Here is an 11,022-nt window from a genome sequence, read left to right as displayed (position 1 = left end):
AACCACTCCATTAAGGACCAGTTTCCTTTGTCTACGTGAATAGAGTCGGAAATTTTGTGTGTAGCTTAGAGATCGCTTCGTATACTGTCGGAGCATTATTGGGTATAAAAACACAGCAGCTCGATTGGATCATTCTACATACCCCACCTCGATCTGCAAGTATTACGTCTAGAACCATACGATTCTGCAACGTCATGAGACGATCCGCCTGAAGCTCAGCTGTTAAATTACTAAGGGCACCAGCAGTTTCTGTGATAGTAGATTCAACTACCCGTGTTAGCTGGCGTAGATTTCTACTATTGGCCATAGGCCCCCAGAACGGAATGAAACCTTTGAAGAAGTCTCCAGCTTCCTGACCAGCGGTATCTTCCTTGCTGAAAACGCCTCTTGCTACTCTAGTCTTGTGATAATCTGGAGAGGCAGTGTATGTCGGAGGCAATAGTCGAGCAATATAACATGAACCTGAAAAGTCAGCAGGCAGCCATGTATATGCTCTATCCTGACAGATGAAGTAGGTACCCCTAGCAGTCAGAAAGGCAGGGGAAGAGTTAGACGGATACACGTAGGTCTCAACACACACACTCTTCCCTAGCTGAGCTCTCGGATTTTTCCCATTTCCTTGCAAACAGACTTGACCTCGGTGAGGTACGACCCAAATTGGAGTGGAGCTCTTACGCTTGTTTTCACCCAAACTAATGCTATACTCCGTAGAATTCCAACTCAAATAAACTCGTAGTTCATCTCTAGGGATAGGTGGTGAGTTATTAACGTTTCTAACCATGTCAGTTACTCCCTTTATCAAGGCTTTATTAACAGATGTATACCTAGTGGAGCGAGGAGGGCGCGGGGGATAGGTTTCGAGAGCATAGACGAATATGGTTTGGAAGGCCCAACATGATCCATTATAGCTGAAAGGCAAGACCAGGTAGGGAATGCCTTTATCCATAGTGTGGGGTATCAAACCACATACCCAGCAGTCTGTTGTGTTAACTATCAGTTGGTGTTGGTGCAAGAGCTGTACAAAAGTGTTGTTTATAAATTCAGAGCGTCGAGCTTGTTCGTGTTCAGGAAACGGATGAAAGGAATGGTAAGAAGAAATAGTAGGAGGCATAGGATCAAAGGGAGGCACTGTGGTTGCTACCCGTGTAAAAATTAAATGTACACCAAAGACGATTCCACCCACCAACGTTATTAAAACGATCAAAAACGTAATTGCACATTGCATCAAGAAACATTTGTTATGAAGGATCTTGTAAAGTCTATTTCTGCGGACATAAATTACATTCTCTCGGTGCAGCCCAGGAAGCTCCATCTTCTACAACCGCTCGCGACCACTGATGATGTGTACGTAGTTGAAAATGCCTCTATCAGCCCTGGGAGTTCCCAGAACTAACAGAAAGGCCGACCTTGTGTCTGGCCCCCGCAGATTCAATTAGGCACACAACCACGACCCTGCGGCTACCCAGACGGCAAGGTGATTCAAAACAACATAACATGCATGTTAGCAAACTTCCTGGCTGGAGGTAATGTATCGAGATTCAAATATGTAAAATAGGCAGTTTCCTGCTTTATTTGTCCTTTGTGTGAGAACGTAGGTTATATCTCAATTTTCCTGTAGTTGTTTGATCCGGAAACAGTTTATCTTCCGCAAGGGCGGCAATGTTCAAATTCGCAGATGGCGGATGTTCTGTTGGGGCAGAGGACACATTTCCAGAGTTCAAGAGAGTAGTTTCAGAAGGGGGGTCAGAGTTCGGTGAATCAGTGATCAGTTCTGCATCGCTGAACGGTATGTATTTTGGACTCGGTTCAACTTCAGAGTCCCCAACCCCTTTCCTCACCCAATTATCATACGGGAGTGGTAAGGGCACACGCTTGGTGTGTGTCGCGTGGATCCAATTTTTTCTACCGGCCACTCGTACAGCAGTTCTTGTCGCCAAAAGCACCTGATATGGTCCAATGAATTTTGGTTGAAGATTTCTGGTTCGTCCAAAATTCTTCACGACGACGAAGTCTCCAGGTTTTAGCTGATGGCCTGGACTTTCCGGAGGTTTTGGCAATGCATCGAAAACCTGTTGATGAATAAGACTCAATTTAGCAGTCAAGTCAAAAAGATAATCGATTAACATCGGGTATTCCAGCTGCTTAAACTCCTTCGGTCTCGGTACTCCCCAAACATTTGCGGGTCGACCGAACACAATCTCATAAGGGCTAAGACCTACCCGAGAATGCACAGTCGCTCTCGTGGATAGCAGGGCCAAAGGTAAGGCGTCTGGCCAGGACAAGCCCGTCGAGGCTTGTACCTTAGCCAGCTTCAGTTTGAGGGTGCCATTGTAGCCTTCAACTAAACCTGCTGACTGGGGATGATTTGCACTGTGGAACTTTTGCTTTATGCCTAAGCCTGCACACACATTCTGCATGACTTTCCCTACGAACTCACTTCCGTTATCTGACCATACAATCCGTGGCATGCCAAACCTAGGGAAATACTCTTTGAGGAGAATTTTGGCAGTCGACAAAGCAGTATTGTCTTTAAGTGGATAAGCTTCAATCCATCTTGAAAAGGCACAGACTACCACTAAGACGTATTTGAGATTATTACATCGGTCCATGTGAATGAAGTCTAACTGAATCACTTCAAAGGGACAGGAAGGTGGAGCGAAATGACCAGCAGGTGTTGGGGTTCCCTTGCCAGGATTATGCATCAGGCATATCATGCAGTTTCTCACCACTCGCTCTGCACACTTACTAATTCCATCATTTTTCCAAACTGGGGCCAACATCTTACAAATCCCTTTCGAACTGATGTGCGCTGTTCCATGCGCCATTGTTACTACCGCAAGCACATACGCATCAGGCAACATCCAACGCTGCTGTTCCGTCAAATCAATCCAACATCCATTCGAGTCCAACTTACCCGTATTCTCTTTCCATGCAAGCCTTTCCTCTTCAGTTGCTTCTTCTTGAATCATCCTCACACTTTCCATTGTGTCTTCACACATTCCTGAATCAGTAACCCACCTTGCAGATGTTGCAACATACATTCTACTCATCAAATTCCTAGCTGTCTGTTTCGCTGTCTCATCAGCAAAGGCATTTCCTCGACCGACATCATCCGTGATTGCTCGATGAGCACTGCACTTCACAATCGCAACTTCCATTGGTAAGGTTAGAGATTCCAGCAGGTTATTAACTAGTTGACCATGCTGTATTTTAGTCCCATGTGACGTAATAAAACCTCTTTCCTTCCACAATCGTCCAAAACTATGGGCTACGCCAAATGCGTACTGACTATCTGTGAACACATTCACTCTCTTTCCCTTAGCTAAAACACACGCTCTAGTCAACGCAATCAATTCTGCAGCTTGGGCAGAATTCTGACTCACTCTTGCAGTCTCCACAATTGTATTCAAAGTTGTTACTGCATAGGCAGCTGTCACATCACCATTCTCCAATTTAAAACACGACCCATCGACATACAACGTGCCATCTGGATCTGACAACGGAGTGTCTTTTAAATCAATTCGTCCTTTTGTCTCTTCCTCTGTTCTGAAACAACAATCATGTGGTTCGGAATCACTCGACTCTTGACTCGTCGGCAACAATGTTGCTGGATTCAATACATTGCATCTTTTGATCTGAATATGACTTGCAAGTAGTGTCAGCTCATAGCCTGATAATCTAGCACTGGTAAGGTGTTGTGTCTTTGTTCGGTTCATGAGTGTGTCCACAGCATGAGGTACCATGACCACCAGCATGTTGTTCATAACCAACCCAGCAGATTGTCGAATGGACGCTGCAGCTGCCGCTGTAGCTCTCAAACAACTAGGCAATGCTCTGGCTACCGGATCTAACGTTGATGAAAAATACGCACAAGGGCGTTGTTTATCACCAAATTGCTGTGTCAGAACACTCAATGCGCAACCTTCTCTCTCGTGCACATAGAGTGTAAATGGCTTACTGTAGTCAGGAGTACCCAACACAGGAGCTGAACATAGTGCATTTCGTAACTCAGAAAAGTTCTGCTGACATTCGTCAGACCATGGTACTGGATTTGGAACACCTTTCCCCGTCAAAGCCTCCAACGGCTTTGCCAGGAGGGAAAAATTTGGAATCCATTGCCTACAGTATGAAGTAATACCCAAAAACGCACGCACTTCTCTCTGTGTGCTAGGAACATTCATCTGCGTAATTGCTTTTATTCTCTCTGGGGTCAACCTTCTTCCCTCTTTTGACAAGAGATGACCTAGGTAGGTCACTTCTTGGCAACAGTATTGCATTTTTGAAGGTGACACCTTATGATTTAAATTAGACAAATGATGCAATAAGGAAATTGTAGCTGCTTTGCAAGTTTCCTTGTCATCGGCAGCCACTAGAAGATCATCGACATATTGCACTAGGGCAGAACCAGGAGGAAGGACAAAGGAGTCTAACTGACTTTTTAATGCCTGACTGTAAATGGACGGGCTCTCACAATAGCCTTGTGGAGCACGTTTAAACCTAAAGCTTCGTCCTCCTAGAGAGAAACCGAAAATATCTCTGCTTTCTTCGGCTATCGGAATGCTGAAAAAGGCATTCTTCAAGTCGATCACTGAGAGCCATGCGGCTATTGCAGGGATCAGCGTTAGCAATGCCGTAATGTCTGGAACCACAGGAAACTGTGGAATCACAATTTTATTAACCTCTCTAAGATCGATTACAAATCTATATACTGGAGGCTTCGTTGGGTCAGTTCGTTTCAGAATAGGCAGTACAGGACTATTACAGACATTTCCTCTGGTTTCCTCTATTACATCTCTTTTTATCAAATCTTGCACTATTAATAGGAGCGCACGCTCACCTTCACTAGAAATTTTGTATTGTGGGATTCGTGGAAATTTAACGTTTGCTTTCAACGTTACTACATATGGCGGGATTTCCAAACGGCCTACATCGTTAGGACCAGTCGCCCAAAGAGTATCGGGGAGAGAACGCGGCTCCAGTGGGAGCGCATCCATTGATAAGTACATCGGGGAGATGATTCTTTTACCTAATGTAAGCTGTACTCCTGAAGGAGAACAGTACAATGTTGCATATAGGCGTTTCAACAAGTCTAAACCAAGCAGGTTTTCATTACAACCAGTCGTCAAAATCAAGGGTGCTTTTAGTTGACGAGGCCCAACAGAAATAGACAAAGGACCAGAAACAGGGTTGTGAACGGGGGCGCCTGAAAAACCTACAGAAACATTTGTTAAGCCGGACAAGGGTGCGCCAGGGAGTTTCGCATGTATGATAGAACTTTTTGCTGCACCAGTATCCAACAGAAACGGTTCGACTACACCTGATGTGGCTACTGCGACATAAGGCCCACTCTGGTCTACTGGAACTGACACTACTCCCTCTCTTTGTCCATGGCTGTCCTAGTATCCATTTTGCTGGAATTCCTCACCAATTTCACAGTAATCTTCCACGTGATACTGTTGAGATCTAGCTGGCTGTGTAGACTGACCATTTCGTTGGTCAAAATAATTAGAGGGGCGATCACTCGTTTGTGGAGGCATAGCACCTCGTCCTCGACCACTAGAACCTTGCATAGAACCACCACGACCTCTCTGAGCTGTAGCAGCATTATTCTGCGCTAATACTGGACACTCATTCTTGTAATGACCTTCCTTTTTGCAATACGCACACTGATTCCATTGGTATTGCGGTCCCTGTGAACTATAGTCATTTCTCTGATATGACCTTTGCTGCGTATTTGTTTGATTCGTGTGAGGCGGATAAGCTTGTTGCAAAAGGACCTTAGTTTTTAAATCTTTCGTCTTTTTATCTGATTTTTCCTTCTCTTCTTTATCCCTATTTTCATAGTACTGGGCAGTGGCAAGTATCTGCGCAGTCGTAGAGACAGCCCACGCACTTTCAGAATTCTTTAACTTATTGCTGAGCTCTGGTATCAGGTTGTGCACAAATTTATCGACAAATAATCTCTGACCTCCTTCCGTGCTCATATCTTGACCACTGTGATCTACAAAAGTTTCTTCGAATCTGGTGAAAAAGTCGGAGACGCTTTCGTCTTTCTTCTGCCTGCATGCGGACAACTTGTCCCAGTTAACGCGCAACGCGGGCATCAGAGTTTTCATTAAGGCAATTATTCTACCGGGCAAATTAGCAATTAAAGGTTCAGGTTTAGATCCCCCAATTTGTTGGCCATCTGCCGCAATAATAGCTGCCCAGTCTCCACCCAGGGCCACTGGATGATTTTCTCTACGAATTTTAGCCCAAATTGGTTGCGGTACTACGTTACCAAATAGCATATCAATGTCCGCTAGATTCATCACACAAGCTTCAACTGTCTGAGCCAATTCCTTGTAATATCCAGCTGGATTTTTACGCGGATCTGGCAATGCCTGTTTTAATGCTAACACTTCAGCTCGTTTCCACGGGATGTGTATCCACACTCTCTGAAATTGGGCTGGAGCGGCTGCAATACCAAGGTTTACATTAGCTTGCACAGCTTCACGCCAAACAGGTGGAACCTCTCTCATTGGATATTGACGATTTTGTTTCGTGTTACGTTTCTCTGAATATCTTGGTGAGTGCCGGGAAGGGTCAAATCTAAAATCTAAAACTAATTCCATTGCTTCCTTTATCTCTCGACCAACTATCATACCTGCAGCAAATTTCTGCTGAACCTGAATTAATTCGTCTGGAACTTGTTCGGAATCGTTCTCTTCCCAGTCTTCACGCAAAAGAGAACACATGACATCAAACACATAGCGTTGTGTCGGCTCGTTCCATTGCATAAATGTGTCTAATATATCTTGTATACTATATCTTCCCACTTTCGAAACCCATCTAAAAGCAGTGGAATCCAATATTCCTCGTTCTTCGATACTAGGAAGCTGACTGCGTCTCTGAACAGATTCAGAGGCAGGACTCCTAATCAAGGTTTGGTAGAAAGGAGAGAGAATATTAGAGACAGAGTCAGTGATCCTCCGACGAACAGAAAGCGGAGTCGCATAGCTTGCGGAAGTCTGAAGTAGTGTAGTAGTTGAGACAAGAGGAACAGCACTAGTAGGAGTAGTAGGCAAGATAGCTTGCGAAAGAAAAGGTGTTAGCGGTACATGCACAGGCAGAGGAGCTGGCAACCCTGGAAGAGGGGGTGCCGTAGGAACATTGATAACCACGGGGGGTGCAGGAGCTTGATTTAGGGGTACAGGAGCCGGTATACCAGGCTGTCCAGCAACCGGCAACACGACATTCGGCAGAGGTGGAGCTGTAGCGCCCTGTGCATACGGTGGAGGTGATTTTAACAAATAAGACAGCAAAGGATCATTTTCCGGATCCTCCAATATCTTAGTTGTACTAGATGGCAAGGCAGGGTAGCACTTATCTATCGCTAAATTACGTTGTCTATCGGCTACCTCTATCGCTTTCTCAGATTCATTGAGTTGCAGCTGCTTGGCCGACTGTTCCAAAGTCAATTCCTGTTCTTTCTGTTCTTTCTTCAACTTTTTAATCTCTCTCTGTTTAGATTCCTTCCGCCAATAACGGAAAGAATCAAACATTGCCGGCCGGGCTTTCTTCTTAAACAACCTTCTTTCTAGATTATCGAGAACTTCAGGTTCGAAACTACCATGTAGTGGCCAACTAAAGACACCATCTTTCTCTGTATAGCGGATCCATACCTCGTTATAAGAGATAGGGCCCACACCATATTTGCAATAAAGATCATAAAGAGGAGTTCCAATCGGAGGGACCGAACACGAGTCCTCCAACCGGGAATCGCTGTTGCAACCAAAACATGAAAACACAGAATTTTTCCGACTTACCATTTTTAGAAACCGGAACACAGAACAAACACAAATGACAGTGCGCACTCGGACTTAGGCCTACCAAAGAGAACAAAATGTATCGATACCTAGACTAAACCAAAAAGGTTATCGTAACCAGAATAACCAACGACAATCTTATAAAACCAAACCAAGCCAAGGAACTAAAATTATCTGGACCTTTACGAAGTACAAAGCAACTCACAACCGCTTAATACTTAACTGAGGTACTGAAGACGTCACCAAGGAGAAACCCGTCACGTCTCGCTGTACTAAGGTCTGCACCTCGGGTCCAAGACAGGGCGACGGTCAAGGCAACGGACCACTGCAGCCGTCCGAACGGGAACCCTCGTGGAAGAGAACGTCAGGCCACTTTTGCGATATACCGGGATCGATGAAGTGGGGCGCCTCCCTCCGGAATCTTCACACGAAGTTTCTCGAACTCTTCAGGCTTTTGGACCGGAACCAAATGACGTCGCCCTACGTTGGGCGCCAATTGGAGTTCTGGACTTTTCGGTACCGTCCAGAGGTGTCAGGGACAACACCCGAAGACCCCTGAGTTCTACCTGTCTCGGTGCACACATAAACAGAAACACGGGCTTCTCGGTGGTGGCGTCAAAGACCAAAGGTTTATTACTGCAGGGACACAGAAATCACAGAATCTACACACGGGCAGAGTCTAGGAGACTGCTCGATTTGTACAAAGTGAGTTGCTCCTTAAATACTATATTTTCAGCTTGGGGCAAATTCTTTAAATGCTAGTACGTTTCTAAACCTTTGTGTCTTAAACAATAACTATTTGGCGTTACACAAGAATCGTCCACAGTATCTGATGTCAAAATATTACGAACGAGGGGTTCCCACTGTTCTATCACAATCCCACGTCAACTTTTCATTCACGAGCTGGACCGCCTCATTGTAAATTTCGTTACCTCCCCCTAATAAAGGCCCAGAAGGAAAAGAGCCGAGCCAGGTGCAGAAGATAGCAAAGTAGGATAAGAGATGTTTGTGGGTCGTAAATAGGCAAGGCTACCAGCTTCGGTCGCTTTATCATGATCAGGCCAACGAACACGGAAACCAGTATAGCAGGACTGGCCTCGAGCTGGGGAGGCAGTTATTTGCCGAATCATGCGGCCACAGCGTTACTGACCCAAGGTGCACGTGTCACTAGCAAGGTGAATCGCCGGCTAAAGCCTACGTGTCATTAACTGAAATCAAGTAATCAGAGGTCACTGTGTGTTCATTGGCTATGTGAGGGCAAGAAGACGAGATGGATGCCATGATCTAAAATGGATGCCCTTGCTGTATCGGAAATGTGTTCATAATAGGAGTGCTCTTACTCGTAACGTAGTGAAAACATCGGGATATACTAAATGGATCATTTGCGGTTCAACGGTACCAAAATTATGAGTTTACGACAATGTTGAAAACACGGGTTCAAATCGTCGCGGAACCTCAAGCCCCCCTTCAACTAAAGAGAGTCTCCACAAAAGACTCTAAGCCCTGGTACAATGGTCAACTCATCGAGGATAGAAGGTCTCTCAGAACTTCCAAACACAATTGGAGATCAGTCCCATCTGCCAATCACCTCAAGATACTAAGGAAAAAGAGAAATGCATACTTCAGAAAGATCAAGCGCACTAAAGCAGACTTCTTCAGCCACCAACTAGACCAAGCACCAAGTCGTCCCCAAAAACTTTTTGAACTAATCAAAACCCAAGCTAAGGATGCACCTCAACGTCTAGAAGACTTAGCTGGCCCGCAACCCAACTGCGAAGAATTCTGTGCCTTTTTTACTCAGAAGACTGACAACATCAAGAAGGACCTCCTCAATGATCCAATCTTACACTTGGGTCCTTATAAAAAAAACACCCTGCACTTCCAATGGCGCAACACCAAATCCCATCAAAGTTTTACCTAAAAAATGATGCATCTTGGTCATCCTTTGCTACTTACACTGAAGAACATATATATAAGATTCTTAGTGCCCTGAAGCCTGCTAATTATTTCACTGTTCCTCTCCCCGCAAACGCTGTTAAAGATTTTACTCCTCTGCTTCTGCCTCTCTGGACCAAGATCATTAACAGTTCACTTCAACAAGGCTGCATCCAGGACACCCTCAAAGTTGGTCAGGTATCACCCATTCTAAAGAAACCCACGGCGGACCCTTCGGACCTAAACAACTATCGCCCTATTATCAACTATTTCCTATTCCTACCGTGGCCACATTATTGGAAAAATGTGTATACCACCAACTGACAAGGCATATTGATCACTTTGACCTTCTTAACAAACACCAATCAGGCTTCCGAACAGGTCATAGTACAGAATCTAGCAAGCAGAATGTATGTCAACGGGTTCGGGTATATACCACCTCAAGATTAGAGGAGAAAGCTGTGTTGCCCAGAACCCATCAGCTGTTTGTCAATCCGAGGATGGCTGGCCCGACTGAGCATACCATGAAACCCATAGGCATAGACTCTAGCCAAGTGAAGAGGATTCAAAAAGCAAGAAATAACTAGTGCAGCGCTAAACCATACAAAAAAGTGTGTTAAAAATAACTAAGGGAACTCCATACGGACTTTATTCTTAGAGTGCCCTTGTCATAGTTAAAAAGCAGACCGCTAACTAATGAATTCAAAAGTCAGACGATAAAAAAGGTCGACATGTTTCTGCCCTCACTCAGATCTATCAGTATCGGGCATTCCTCAGGACCATAAAGCTAGAAAATATATATAGCTGCTGCTGAAAGTGTGCAAAGAAAAAGTGCTAAATATGTTATAGACAGTTCATATACTCTACCGACATTTTCCAACTTGGCTGTAGTGGAACCAATTGTCGGTCACCTGCAAGACAATATCCATACATTAATACAAACTAGTCATCTCACTCATGATTTACCACACTGATAGCCTCTCATGAGAGAGGCCCTGTTAGCCGTAGATCTAACGCGATCTCGAAACCATCTATATCATTCGTATAGTATGTGCACTTACCCACAAAAGTTGGGTGTCACCCTCACCTCTACCTGGTGATTACTCAGGGAAGGGGGCCCGCTCTGTAAAGAAAACACGTATACACCATCAATAATATGCAGATGGTGCACTCTTCTATTACAGAAGAACTCTGTGATACCAACAGGCACCACCAGCGAACACTCTCAAAACTCACTGCTTTCACCCCCTAAACATGTTGACAGTGGGAATGAACTTGG

This window comes from Lissotriton helveticus, chromosome 7 (assembly GCF_964261635.1).
Source record: "Lissotriton helveticus chromosome 7, aLisHel1.1, whole genome shotgun sequence".
Classification (NCBI taxonomy): Eukaryota; Metazoa; Chordata; class Amphibia; order Caudata; family Salamandridae; genus Lissotriton; species Lissotriton helveticus.
The sequence above is the reverse complement of the archived record's forward strand: the minus strand, read 5'-3'. Positions refer to the sequence as shown.